Source organism: Chiloscyllium plagiosum, unplaced genomic scaffold (assembly GCF_037043375.1).
Source record: "Chiloscyllium plagiosum isolate Xiang-an unplaced genomic scaffold, Cpla_swu_hap1 HiC_scaffold_27, whole genome shotgun sequence".
Taxonomy (NCBI): domain Eukaryota; kingdom Metazoa; phylum Chordata; class Chondrichthyes; order Orectolobiformes; family Hemiscylliidae; genus Chiloscyllium; species Chiloscyllium plagiosum.
The window spans coordinates 11,265,894-11,277,758 of NW_028270165.1; the positions used below are offsets into that span (position 1 = coordinate 11,265,894).

Genomic DNA, 11,865 nt, shown 5'->3' on the forward strand with positions numbered 1-11,865 from the left:
CCCCTGCAACCGCCGAATGTGTAACACCTGCCCATTTACCTGCTCCCTCCTGAATATCCAAGGGCTCAAACATACCTGCCAGGTGAAGCAGCACTTTTGCTACAACCTAGTCCACTGCATTCGCTGCTCACAGTGTCGTTTCCCCAATGTAGCATGAAGCATAAACTAGGTGACTGCTTCGCAGAACATCCCGGTTCTGCCCGCAGAAATAAAGGCCCTGACCTTGCGGTTGCCTGCCACTTTAACACATCACCCTGTTCCCTGGCCAACATCTCTTTCTCAGGCTTGCAGCAGTGTTCTAGCTCCAGATGAAAGAACACCTCATTTTCCACTTGGAGACCATACAGCCCTCCGGTCTTCAACATCGAGTTCCATAACTTTAGGGCCTGAACTCCCCCATGTCATTGACCCCTACCACACAAACGACTCCTTGTTATCACCTCGTCTGCTATGACACACTACGTATTGTTAGCCGCTAACAGTCTCCATTAACAGTTATTCGCCCTCTCACGCGGATCGTTATTCACTCCTACGTCCTTCCTATTGTTCTCTCTCTGAGCTGGCGGCAAACACAGCAATGTACATCGGAGACACTGAGCCAGCTGAAACTTGCTCAGTGTGAAGTACATACCACGTTGCACCAAGAATTGCAAGCAGCAAAGCGTTTCCAGAACATCTGCTTGTCATTCTGTCCCCGGGGCGCTGATATTTGTCTCATCCCCAGGAACTGGACTACCTCCACTGGTGGATAATTAAACCATTTTATTTCTACTTGCACGTTGTTCTGGGGGTGGGACGAGGTGTAGGGTCGGGGGCGGGTAGAGTCCATTCGCTCTTCTGCTCTCTCTCTCTCTCTCTGAAACCCTTGGGGTCTGAGGTGTCAGTTACATTAATGCGGGGAACATGAACAACTTTGATTGTGAACTTTCTCCAATGGTCTGTTATTGTGGAGATAGAAAGATGCTGTTTTGGCAGGACAGAAAGAAATGGACACCGAGGACTCTTCGCCCAGGTAAATTTACATTGTTGTGCAGCCTTCTTGGTGTTCAGGAATCGTCTTCACGCAGCAATCTTACGGAAAGTCTATTGCAAAGTGGGCATCGCTTTCTTTGCTGCGACAGCACAGCAGTTAACATCTGAGCCCCAAGTGTCCCAGATGAAGAGAATCCGAGTGAAACCTTCACTCACTGAGAGTCATCCCCATGGCCCTGAGCTGAGGGACTGCAGGCAGTCCAACACGGAAGGGACGGTTAAAAATGAACCAGTTTTGCTCCCTCAGCCTCTCTGTCCCAGAGACAGGCAGTGGGACGGCATAAACACGTAGCATCATTCTCGCGCAGACAGAAGCCGTTCAGCCCATCGAGTCCACGGCGATTCTCTGTCACTTGCCTCTCTCTGAAGTTATTCACAATTGGTGATCTGCCCTAATCGTGGGGGAATGTGTTTGAGTCGTAATGCGGTTTCTGACAAGCCGACCGTTTTATCATTCACGTCCGAACCGGCATGGCGAATTACTGCAGGGAATGGACAAAAACGTAAGGCATGTGTTTCAACTTTATCAGCTCATTGACATCTCAGAAAAGTGGTTTTACAATTCACTTCAGAGGAACTCGACGGAGAACAGGAGAAGACCACTCAGACCTCCAGAAGCGAGTCACTTCGCCTGCATGAATTTGGCGAGTCGGTCAGTACGATACATGTCACTCAGACACTCGAAGTTTTGGGGAGCAGATGCAAAGGAAAGATATAGAACAGAGACTCACGACAAAGGAAAGCTGCTCAAGGAGAGTTTGAGCAATAGCAATAGAGGATGTTCTCGAGCTATGGGCCTCTGGGTTGTGGGGCCCGCACGCTTTCGTTGCGTCACTCTGTGTTTAGTATGCCGTGCGTTTTCTCAGAACCCTTCAGCTTTTCGACAGTCATCTGGCATGCACGTTCCAGACTCATATCAAAGATCTCCACTGCTGTTATGTAATATACTGCTGCGCAGAGGTGTGGAGGCTGTGTTAATATGAACATTCTGTTCGTCGAACATGACCACCGAATTCAATTTTGTGTCCATTGAATCTGCCACTTTATCACTGTCAGACAGGGATTTACTGACCCTAACCATTCCTTGTACGAAAACGTTCTTCCGAATGTCACTTTTACTTCTTTTCCTCATGAATTTAAAACGCTGCCGAATCGTTCTCGATCCTTTCAGGCGTGGAAACACTTTCACGACATTGTTTCCAATCTCTAGTCCCCTCATGACTTGGAAAACTTGCCACGCCGGATTTCAAACTTCTGTTTTCCGAGGAGAGCTGTCCCAATTTTCCAAACTACCTTCATCGCTGACCTTCCTCAAACACGGGACCACTCATGTCAACCTGTTCGACGCTATCTCCAATCATTTCACTTCCCCGATTCCTGCCCCATTCGTACTCCAGGGAGCCCAGCCTCGTTTAACGAAGGTGCCTTTTGAGAAGTTTAATCGGGCATTTTTGCACAAGTCAAGAAAGCCGGGATCTCTCGCAAGTCTACCCGTTAGAAGACCCAATGCGAGAATCATACCCCTAGATCAACGAGCCACAGGCCGCTGGCTCCAGCACCTCCTGAACCAGCTGAGACTTGCTCAGTGTGAAATACATTCGCCATTGTTCTCAGAATTGCAAGCAGCAAAAGAGTTTCCAGAACAGTGCTTCTCATTCTGTCTCCCTGCTCATTTTGTTCATTTTCAAATTAACAAAACCAGCAGGTCTAGTCCATCTGTGGAGAGAAAGGAGAGATGATGTTTTGAGCCCAACGATCCGTCTTCGGAACTGATGGAATGAGTGGGCGGGTAAAGACAGTGGAAGAAGGTGGACAGGTTCTAAAATGATTGAACTCGGCGTTGGGTCCTGAAGGTAGCGCGGTCTCTCAGGAGAAAATGAGGTTCCGCTCTTCCAGCTCGCGCTGTGCCTTGTGGGAGCACTGCAGCAAATCAGAGACTGAAATGGTGTCATGGGAACACAGTGGGAAGTTGAAGTGACAGGAAACTGGAAGCTAACGGTCTATGGGAGAAAGGACACAGAACGGGGGATGTGCTACAAAAGTGTACAGAAAAGCCACACCCCCAGACCAGACCCTGAACTACAACTATCAAAACACAGACAAGAGAAGCTGCATTAGGACGCTGTTCCAAAGGGTGACTACACACTGCAGCACTGCCGACCTGTGAAAGGAAGAAGAACACGTCTACAGAGGCTTCACCAGGAACGGATATCCCCGCAACTTCATCCACAAGGGCCGAGCAGACAAACAACGAGACAAGGATCTGCCACGACCCAACACACTCACCACTTTACCTTATATAATAAACCTCACAGAACTTACAGCCAGACATCTCCGACCACTCGGATTCATGACAGCCCATAAACTGACAGCTACGCTCAGACAACAACTCACCAGAACAAAAGACTCAACCACATCATGTGGAAAACAAATATAGTTTACAAGCTTCCATGCAAAGGCTGCACGAAAAGTCGACAGTACAGGACAAACAGGCAGACAACTAGCAATCTGTAACCATGAACAACATCTACCCATTAAACACTATCTCTGGTACCCACACAAACACAGATGACAAGGACGATAAAATCGACTGGGACAGCACAACGGTCATAGTACATCTAAACAGAGGTCAGCCAGAGAAATTCAACAAACACGGCACTCATCCACGGACTCCACCAATAAAGACATTGACATATGCCTATCACTGCAGCGAACAATCAGAACGGTCAAACAAAAGCAGCAGAAACAGAACCAAATACATTCCAGAAGACACAGTACAGCAGCGCTTCACAGGTGGGTCCAACGCACTGAAGATGTCAACTAGACAGAGGATGTAACGCCTGCAAATCAACTTCCCAGCTCGGCGAGCTGCGACAATCAGCAGCCGAGTTACAAAGCTTGCCGCAAATCTTGAACGGAAGTGTTATTCCTGCCGAAATTTGAGAGCATCCTGTTTATGTCACTCAGTTCCTGCAAGCAAAAACTTTGTTGTGATTCTGCTCGCCGAGCTGGGAATTTGTGTTGCAAACGTTTCGTCCCCTGTCTAGGTGACATCCTCAGTGCTTGGGAGGCTCCTGTGAAGCGCTTCTGTGCTGTTTCTCCGGCATTTTTTGTGACCTGTATTAGATTAGATTACTTACAGTGTGGAAACATGCCCTTTGGGCCCAACAAGTCCACACCGACCCGCCCAGACCCATTCCCCTACATTTACCGCTGCACCTAACACTACGGGCATTTTTTTTTAGCATGGCCAATTCACCTCACCGACACATCTTTGTGACTGTGGGAGGAAACCCACGCAAACACGGGGAGAATGTGCAAACTCCACACAGTCAGTTACCTGAGGCAGGAATTGAACCCGGGTCTCTGGCGCTGTGAGGCAGCAGTGCAAACCACTTTGCCACTGTGCTGCCGTGCCACTTCCGGTTGTCAGTTCCAGCTGTCCGCTGCAGTGGCCGGTATATTGGGTCCAGGTCGATGTGCTTGTTGATAGAATATGTGCATGAGTGCCACGCCTCTAGGAATTCCCTGGCTGTTCTCTGTTTTGGCTTGTCCGAGAATAGTAGTGTTGTCCCAGTCAAACTCATGTTGCTTGTCATCTGAGAGAGATCCCGGGTTCAAATCGCCGTTTCGGACGTGAATGACAAGACGGTCCGCATGTCAGAAACCGCATCCCGGGGACAGAAAGACAAGCAGATGTTCTGAAAACTCTTTGCTGCTGGCAATTCTTGGAGCAATGTGGAATGTACTTCACACTGAGCAAGTTTCAGCTGGCTCAGAGTCTCCAGTGTACATTGCTCTCTTTCCCGCCAGCTCTTTCCAATTCACTCAATGTCGGCTTTAGCAGCTTTCACGTATAACGGCGCACTGTTGTGCACCTCGCCTTCTCATCTGCTTCCCAAAAAACTTCGACGTAAATATTTCACATTGATGCACAGGCCCAATGTGCACAGTTGAGATGACACACTCGTGGAGGTCTGCGGGGTCTTCTCCTGTTCTCTGTACCCCATGTTGAGGAGGGCAATGCTTGTCACTGGTCACTCTGGTGTCAGAGAAAAGTTTACAAAGAAAACAGTTTAATTTTCTGCCAGTAGAGAGGGCCCGGTTCCTGGGGACGGGCAACCGGCAGCAGAGACAGAATGAGAAGCAGCTGTTCATAGAGTCATAGAGATGTACAGCATGGAAACAGACCCTTCGGTCCAACCCGTCCATGTCGATCAGATATCCCACCCCAATCTAGTCCCACCTGCCAGCACCCAGCCCATACACCTCCAAACCCTTCCTATTCATATATCTATCCAAACGCCTCTTAAATTTTGCAATTGTAGAAGCCTCCGCCACTTTCTCTGGCAGCTCATTCCATACACGCACCACCCTCTGCGTGAAAATGTTGCCCCTTAGGTCTCTCTTATATCTTTCTCCTCTCACCCTCAATCTATGCCCTCTAGTTCTTGACTCCCCGACCCCAGGGAAAGGACTTTGCCTATTTATCCTATCCATGCCCCTCATAATTTTGTAAACTTCCATAAAGTCACCCTTCAGCCTCCGACGTTCCAGAGAAAACAGCCCCTGCCTGTTCAATGTCAACTATACTTCACTCTGATCAGACTCAGCCGGTTCCAGAGGTAGAGCGGGGGCGCAGGCGCTCTGACGTTGTGGCTCGTTGGTCTTGGGGTGTGATTCTCGCTTTGGGTCTTCGACGACGTGGACGTGTAAGAGATCCCGGGTTCAAATCCCGGACGAGCCCGCGTTTCATGACTTGTGCAAACGTGCCTGTTTAATTTTCTCAAAAAAGCACCTTCGTTAAACGAGTTTGGGATCCCTGGCGAACCAATGGTTCAGAAAGCAGCGAAGTGAAATGATTGGCGATACCGTTGAATAGGTTGACGTGAGTGGTGCGGTGTTTGAGGGCTGTCAGCGATGAGGGTCGATTGGAAATTTGGGACAGCTCTCTTCGGAGAACCGAAGTTTGAAATCTGGCCCCATTGAAGCTTGCGAAGTCTAGACAGAGAAAGTAATGTAGTCAAAATGCTCCCACGCCTGAAAGGATCGGCAACGATTCAGCAGAGTTTTAAAGTCATGAGGAAAAGAACCAAAAGTGACATTAGGAAGAACGCTTTCGTACAAGGAGTGGTTGGGATCAGTAAATCCCTAACTGACACTGACAAAGAGGCAGATTCATTAGACGCAAACGGGAATCCGGTGGTCATGTTTAAAGTAACAATGTGCAGAATCACATGGAGAAGGCAAGAGAATGATACGAATCGAGACCCACGTTCACTTACTGTGTCGACCCAGCAGAGCGAAGGCGGGCCGCATGGCGTCTATTCAGAGTGAAATCACAGTTCGACCAACAGAATTTGGGAAGTTAGAAAAAGTTTGTATTTACACAGCCTCCATACGTCTGCGCAACACCATATAAGACGACAGCAGTGGAGATCTTTGACATCAGTCTCGAACGTGCATGCCACGCGCCAGACGAAAGGCTGAAGGGACCTGTGGAAATGGGCGGGCATAAGAGCAGAGTGGCGCAGCGGGAGCGTGCTGGGCCCATAACCCAGAGGTCGATGGATATAAACCATCCTCTGCTATTGTTCAGTGTCTCCTTGAGCGACTTTTCTTTGTGATGGCTCTCTGTTCAGCATTGAGACGTCCTGCGTGTCTGAATGCCCCGTATCATACCGATACTGTCGCGAAACTCATACCGTTCAAGTAACGTGCATTTGGAGGTCTGAGTGGTCTTCTCCTGTTCTTCGTCGGTTTCCTATGAACTGAATCGCAAACCCACTTCTCTGAGATGCCAATGAGCTTAGACGCGTACCTTGTGATTTCGTGCCTTCCCTGCCGTAATTCGCCTCGCCTGTTCGGACGTGAATGACAAGAGGATCAGCATGTCAGAAACTGTATCACCACTCAGACACAGTCCCTTAGTATTCGGACAGATATCACTGATTGTGAATAACCTCAGAGAGAGACACGTGGCAGAGAGTCGTCGTGGACACGATGGGCTGGACCGCCTCTGTCGGCGGGAGAACGATGGTACGTGTTTATGCCGTCCCGCTGCCTGTCTATGGGACAGAGAGGCTGAGGGAGCGACAATGGTTCATTTAACCGTCCCTTCCGTGTTGGACTGCCTGCAGTCCCGCAGCTCATTGCCGTGGGGCTGACTCTCAGTGAGTGAAGGTTTCACTCGGATTCTCTTCATCTGGGGCACTTCGGCTCAGATGTTAACTGCTGCACGGTCGCAGCGATGAAAGCGATGCCCACTTTGCGAGAGATTTTCTGTAAGATTGCTGCGTGAAGACGAATTCTGAACACCAAGCAGGCTGCACAACAATGTACTCATATGAATCTACTTGAGGGAAGAGTCCTCGGTGTCCATTTCTCTCTGCCCCACCAGCACAGCATCTTTCTATCTCTCTGATAACAGACGTTTGGAGGAAATTCACAATCAAAGTTACTCACTTCCCACTCATTAGATTACTTACAGTGTGGAAACAGGCCCTTCGACCCAACAAGTTCACACTGATCCGCCGAAGCCCAACTCACCCATACCCCTACATTTACCCCTTACCTAACACTACGGGGAATTTAGCATGACCAATTCACCTGACCTGCACATCTTTGGAATGTGGGAGGAAACCGGAGCACCCGGAGGAAACCCACGCAGATACGGGGAGAACCTGCAAACTCCACACAGTCAGTCGCCTGAGGCGGGAATTTAACTCGGGTCTCTAGCGCTGTGAGGCAGCAGTGCTAACCACTGTGCCACCGTGCCGCCCACAAAGTGTAAGTGATACCTCTCACCCCAAGGGATATGGAGTTAAAGAGCAGAAGAGCGAATGGACTCTTCCCTCCCTCCAGAAAAGCGGACAAGTAGAAACAAATTGGTTTAATTATCCGCCAGTGGAGATAGACCAGTTCCTGGGGATGAGACAAATATCAGCGCCCCGTGGTCAGAATGACAAGCAGATGTTCTGGAAACACTTTGCTGCTAGCAATTCTTGGAGCAATGTGGAATGTATTTCACACTGAGCAAGTTTCAGCTGGCTCAGAGTCTCTAGTGTACATTGCTCACTGAGTTTATATTTGCACATCGGCGACATGTCTGCACAACAGCACATGACACTACAGCAGTGAAGATCTTTTGATGTCATTCTCGAACATGCAAGTCACACGCCATATGGAAAGCTGAATACTTCTCTGGAAAAGCTACCGTGCAATGCAGGAGAATGGCACAACGGGTGCATGCTGGGATCATAACCCAGAAGCGAAACCATTTTCTCCTGCTCACTTAATGTCTTTAGTAGCTTTCCCGTATAACGGCGCTCTGTTCTTTTCCTTGCCATGTCATTTGTTTCCTAAAACTTCGGGTATCTGAGCTCAATATATCACATCGATACACAAGTGAAATTCACACAATTGCGCTGGCACCCTTGTGGAGCTCTGAGTTGTCTTGTCCTGGTCTCTGTCGGTGTGTCTCATGTGAAACCTCTTCTCTCAGACGGCAATGAACCGGTGAAATTGAAACACATGACTTGCTGTTTTAGTCCATTTCCCGCAGTAAAGAAACCAACGGTGTAAGAAAAGACTTCCTGCAGGATTGTTGTGTTAAGACAAATTCTGAGCACCAAGCAGGCTGCACAAAAATGCACTGATATCAATTTACCTGAGGGAAGAGCCTCCGGTGTCCATTTCTCTCTGTCCCGACAGCACAGCATCTTTCTATCTCTCCATTAACAGGACCTTTGGAACAAATTCAAAGTTGCCCATTTCCTACGCATGTCTGTAACTGACTTCTCCTGCCTCACGTAATAGTGTGAGAGAGCAGAAGAGTGAATGGGCTCTGCCTTCCACCAGCACAGCTTGCAAGTAGAAACGAAATGGTTCAATTATCCACCAGTGGAGAGAGCCCGGTCACTGGGGACAGGACAAACAGCAGCGTCCTGGAAGCAGCGACACAGATTGAGAAGCAGATGTTCTTGAAACTCTTCCCTACTTGCAATTCTGGGAGCAATGCACAATGTATTTCGTACTGAGCCGGTCTCAGCTGCTTCCGGAGGTGGCTGCACCCATGGCTGGTGGCTCGTTAGTCTGGGATATGATTCTAGCTTTTGGGTCTTCGAGCATATGCAGCCGTGTGAGAATTCTTGCGTTCCAATCCCAGGAGAACCATCATTCCTTAAATTGACCTGAGCAAAAATACCCGATGAATTTTCTCAAAAAGCCGCTTCGTTAAATAAGATCGGACGGCCTGAATTAGGGACGGTGCAGAGCTGCCATTGCAGTGAACACGGCGAAGGGAAACACTTGTTCAAAGTGAGAACAAGAATTGCAGATTTTTCGCCCGCGCAATCCGAGTCTGAATGAATCCTCCACCTGTATTACGCTCAATTCTGAGGATGACACTTAAGGAAGCGCTGAACAGGTTAACGTGAATGGTACCGTCCTGAGGAATGTCAGCAATGAAGGGAGATTGGAAAGTTTGGGGCAGCTCTCTTTGGAGAACAGAGGGCTGAAAGCTTGTCTGATTGAAGTTTTCCACGTCATGAGGGTTTTAGACAGAGGAAATAATGCAGTGAAAATGTTCCTAAGCCTGAAAGGATCGAGAATGATTTGGCAGAGATTTAAAGTCATCAGGAAAATAAGTAAAACTGACATTAGGAAGACCGTTCTCGCACAGGGAGTGGGGTCAGTAAGTCGCTATCTGACAGTGACAAAGAGGTAGATTCAATGGACACAAAAGGGAATTCGGTGGGCATGTTCAATGTAACAATGTGCAGATTTACAGGGAGAAGTCGACAGAATGAGACACTTATTTACATATTGTGTTGAGCCAGCAGAGCTAAGGTGGACTGCATGGCCTCAGTCTGCGCTGTCCCACATTTCGTGATTCTGAGTGAAATCGGAGTTGGGCCAACAGAACGTAGGAAATTTGACAACGGATATATTCTGCCCAACAGGATACTCCATCACAGCAATGAAGGTGTTTTGACATCATTCTCGAAGGTACATGACACAATGCAGATTCAAAACCGAGTATTCCTTTGAATCACGGAGTAATTTGTTTACAGTTATTCAGTTGAGGTGAGCGGAGTTGCGCATTGGGAGCCACTCCAGTTGATAGGTCGAAGCCGTTTTCTCCTGTGTGACAGTCCCACCAGCACTCCAATTTGCTGTGCTTCCAGTCAGAAGATGCAGCTCACTATCCCATACTGATACACGGGCCACGATGACCCAGCTGTTGTGACAAGCTTGTGAAGGGCTGAGTGCTCTTCTCCTGTCCTCTGTCTGGCTGCTATGTTCCGAATCGTCAAACCTCTCTTCTCCGAGATAGGAATAAACTGGTGAAGGTGAAACACATCATTTGCGGTGTGTTCCATGTGCTGGAGGCCCTGCAGTAATTCCCCACGCTGTTTCACACAGCAACATCCTCTCGGTGAATTACTCTTGGCAAGAAAATCGATTGAACCAAATCAGTGTCCGCCACTGGATTTTACTGACACCATTTATAAAATTCAGGCTCACCGTTAATGTGGAGAGAGGCCGCTCCTCCTGTTGAATAAAGATAATTTTAACTGTGTCCAGTGAGAGGAAAGGATTTGATGTTGGTGGGAAACATTTCTATCTGAACTCGCTGTCACTCTCCTGATAGATTGAAACATAAAGCTGGGAATCTTTGGATTATGTTGTAAAAGTATCGGTATTATGTTACTCACACCGGGCTGTCACCAACTGAGCGAAGCGGCTGCCCAGAGGGAGGTGGCTGTGTTTAAATCCCGTGATGAACTAGGGGAGTTGCGCATTTACCCAGAAAATGGGCACGCAACCTCCCTGACACAGTGTTCACAAATCAAACAGACAGCAAAGCTTCACGTCTGATCGAAAGTTTCCGAAAAGAAGATTTGTCTCAACAGATATACGGAGTGAACCTACTCCTTTCTTGATTTGAAATGCAAGAAGTTGACGTTAGTGAGCCTGACGTGATTTGAACACGCAACCTTCTGATCTGGAGTCAGACGCGCTACCGTTGTGCCACAAGCTCACGGTCGGCAATGGACCGCTATTCATGCTTAAGGGAAGTGATCGCACTGCAATGATTTGACGTTCTAAGGAATAATGGAGATCAACAGTTCATGTCTGTTCTGTCTCCACCTCCCCCCCACCCCCCTCGCCCCCGCACTCCTTCTGTCTCTCGAAACAATTTCCAACTCTACCTCAATAAAAAGGAGAAAGAACTGTGGATGCTGTATATCAGAAACAAAAAACAGGAGTTGCCGGTGACCCTTCCACAGAACTGATGGTGATTGGGAAAACGTTGGTTTAGATGCAGGAGATATTGTGGGAGGAAGGCGGATGCAGTAAATGATAGATCAGGACAGAGCCCAAAGCGAGGGAAGAACTGTTGGACAGGAAAAGGAGTTGATAACGATTTGCGTGGGAGGGTGAATGGAGTCTGTTCATGGCTAAGAATAGGTAGTGTGTAATGACAGACTATGTGATAACAAGACTTGGTTGTGTGTGGAAGGGACGAGGATACTATGGATTTCAGGCCCAGAGGGATGTATGCTCCCCAAGTGTAATATTCGGTGCTCTTCGTTCTGCTGGTGCTGAGCTTCGCTGGGACACTACAGCAAGCCTGAGACAGAGATGTTGGCCAGGGAATAGGGTGAGGTGTGGAATTGGCAGGCAACTGGAAGCTCAGGGTCTTTTTTGCAGGCAGAACGTAGATGTTCTGTGCAGCAGTCACCCAGTTTGTGCTTCGTTTTCCCCAATGTAGATGAGGCCACGTTGTGAGCAGCAAATGCAGTAGACTGGGTTGTGGGAAGTGCA

At 48.4% G+C, this 11,865-nt stretch overlaps 1 non-coding gene across 1 annotated transcript; it reads right to left on the bottom strand.

The window, feature by feature from the left end:
- Positions 1–11,005: 11,005 nt before the first annotated feature.
- trnaw-cca (transfer RNA tryptophan (anticodon CCA)) lies at positions 11,006–11,077 on the bottom strand. Its single transcript has one exon. It is a non-coding gene; the product is annotated as a tRNA-Trp (tRNA).
- Between the last annotated feature and the right edge of the window lie 788 nt (positions 11,078–11,865).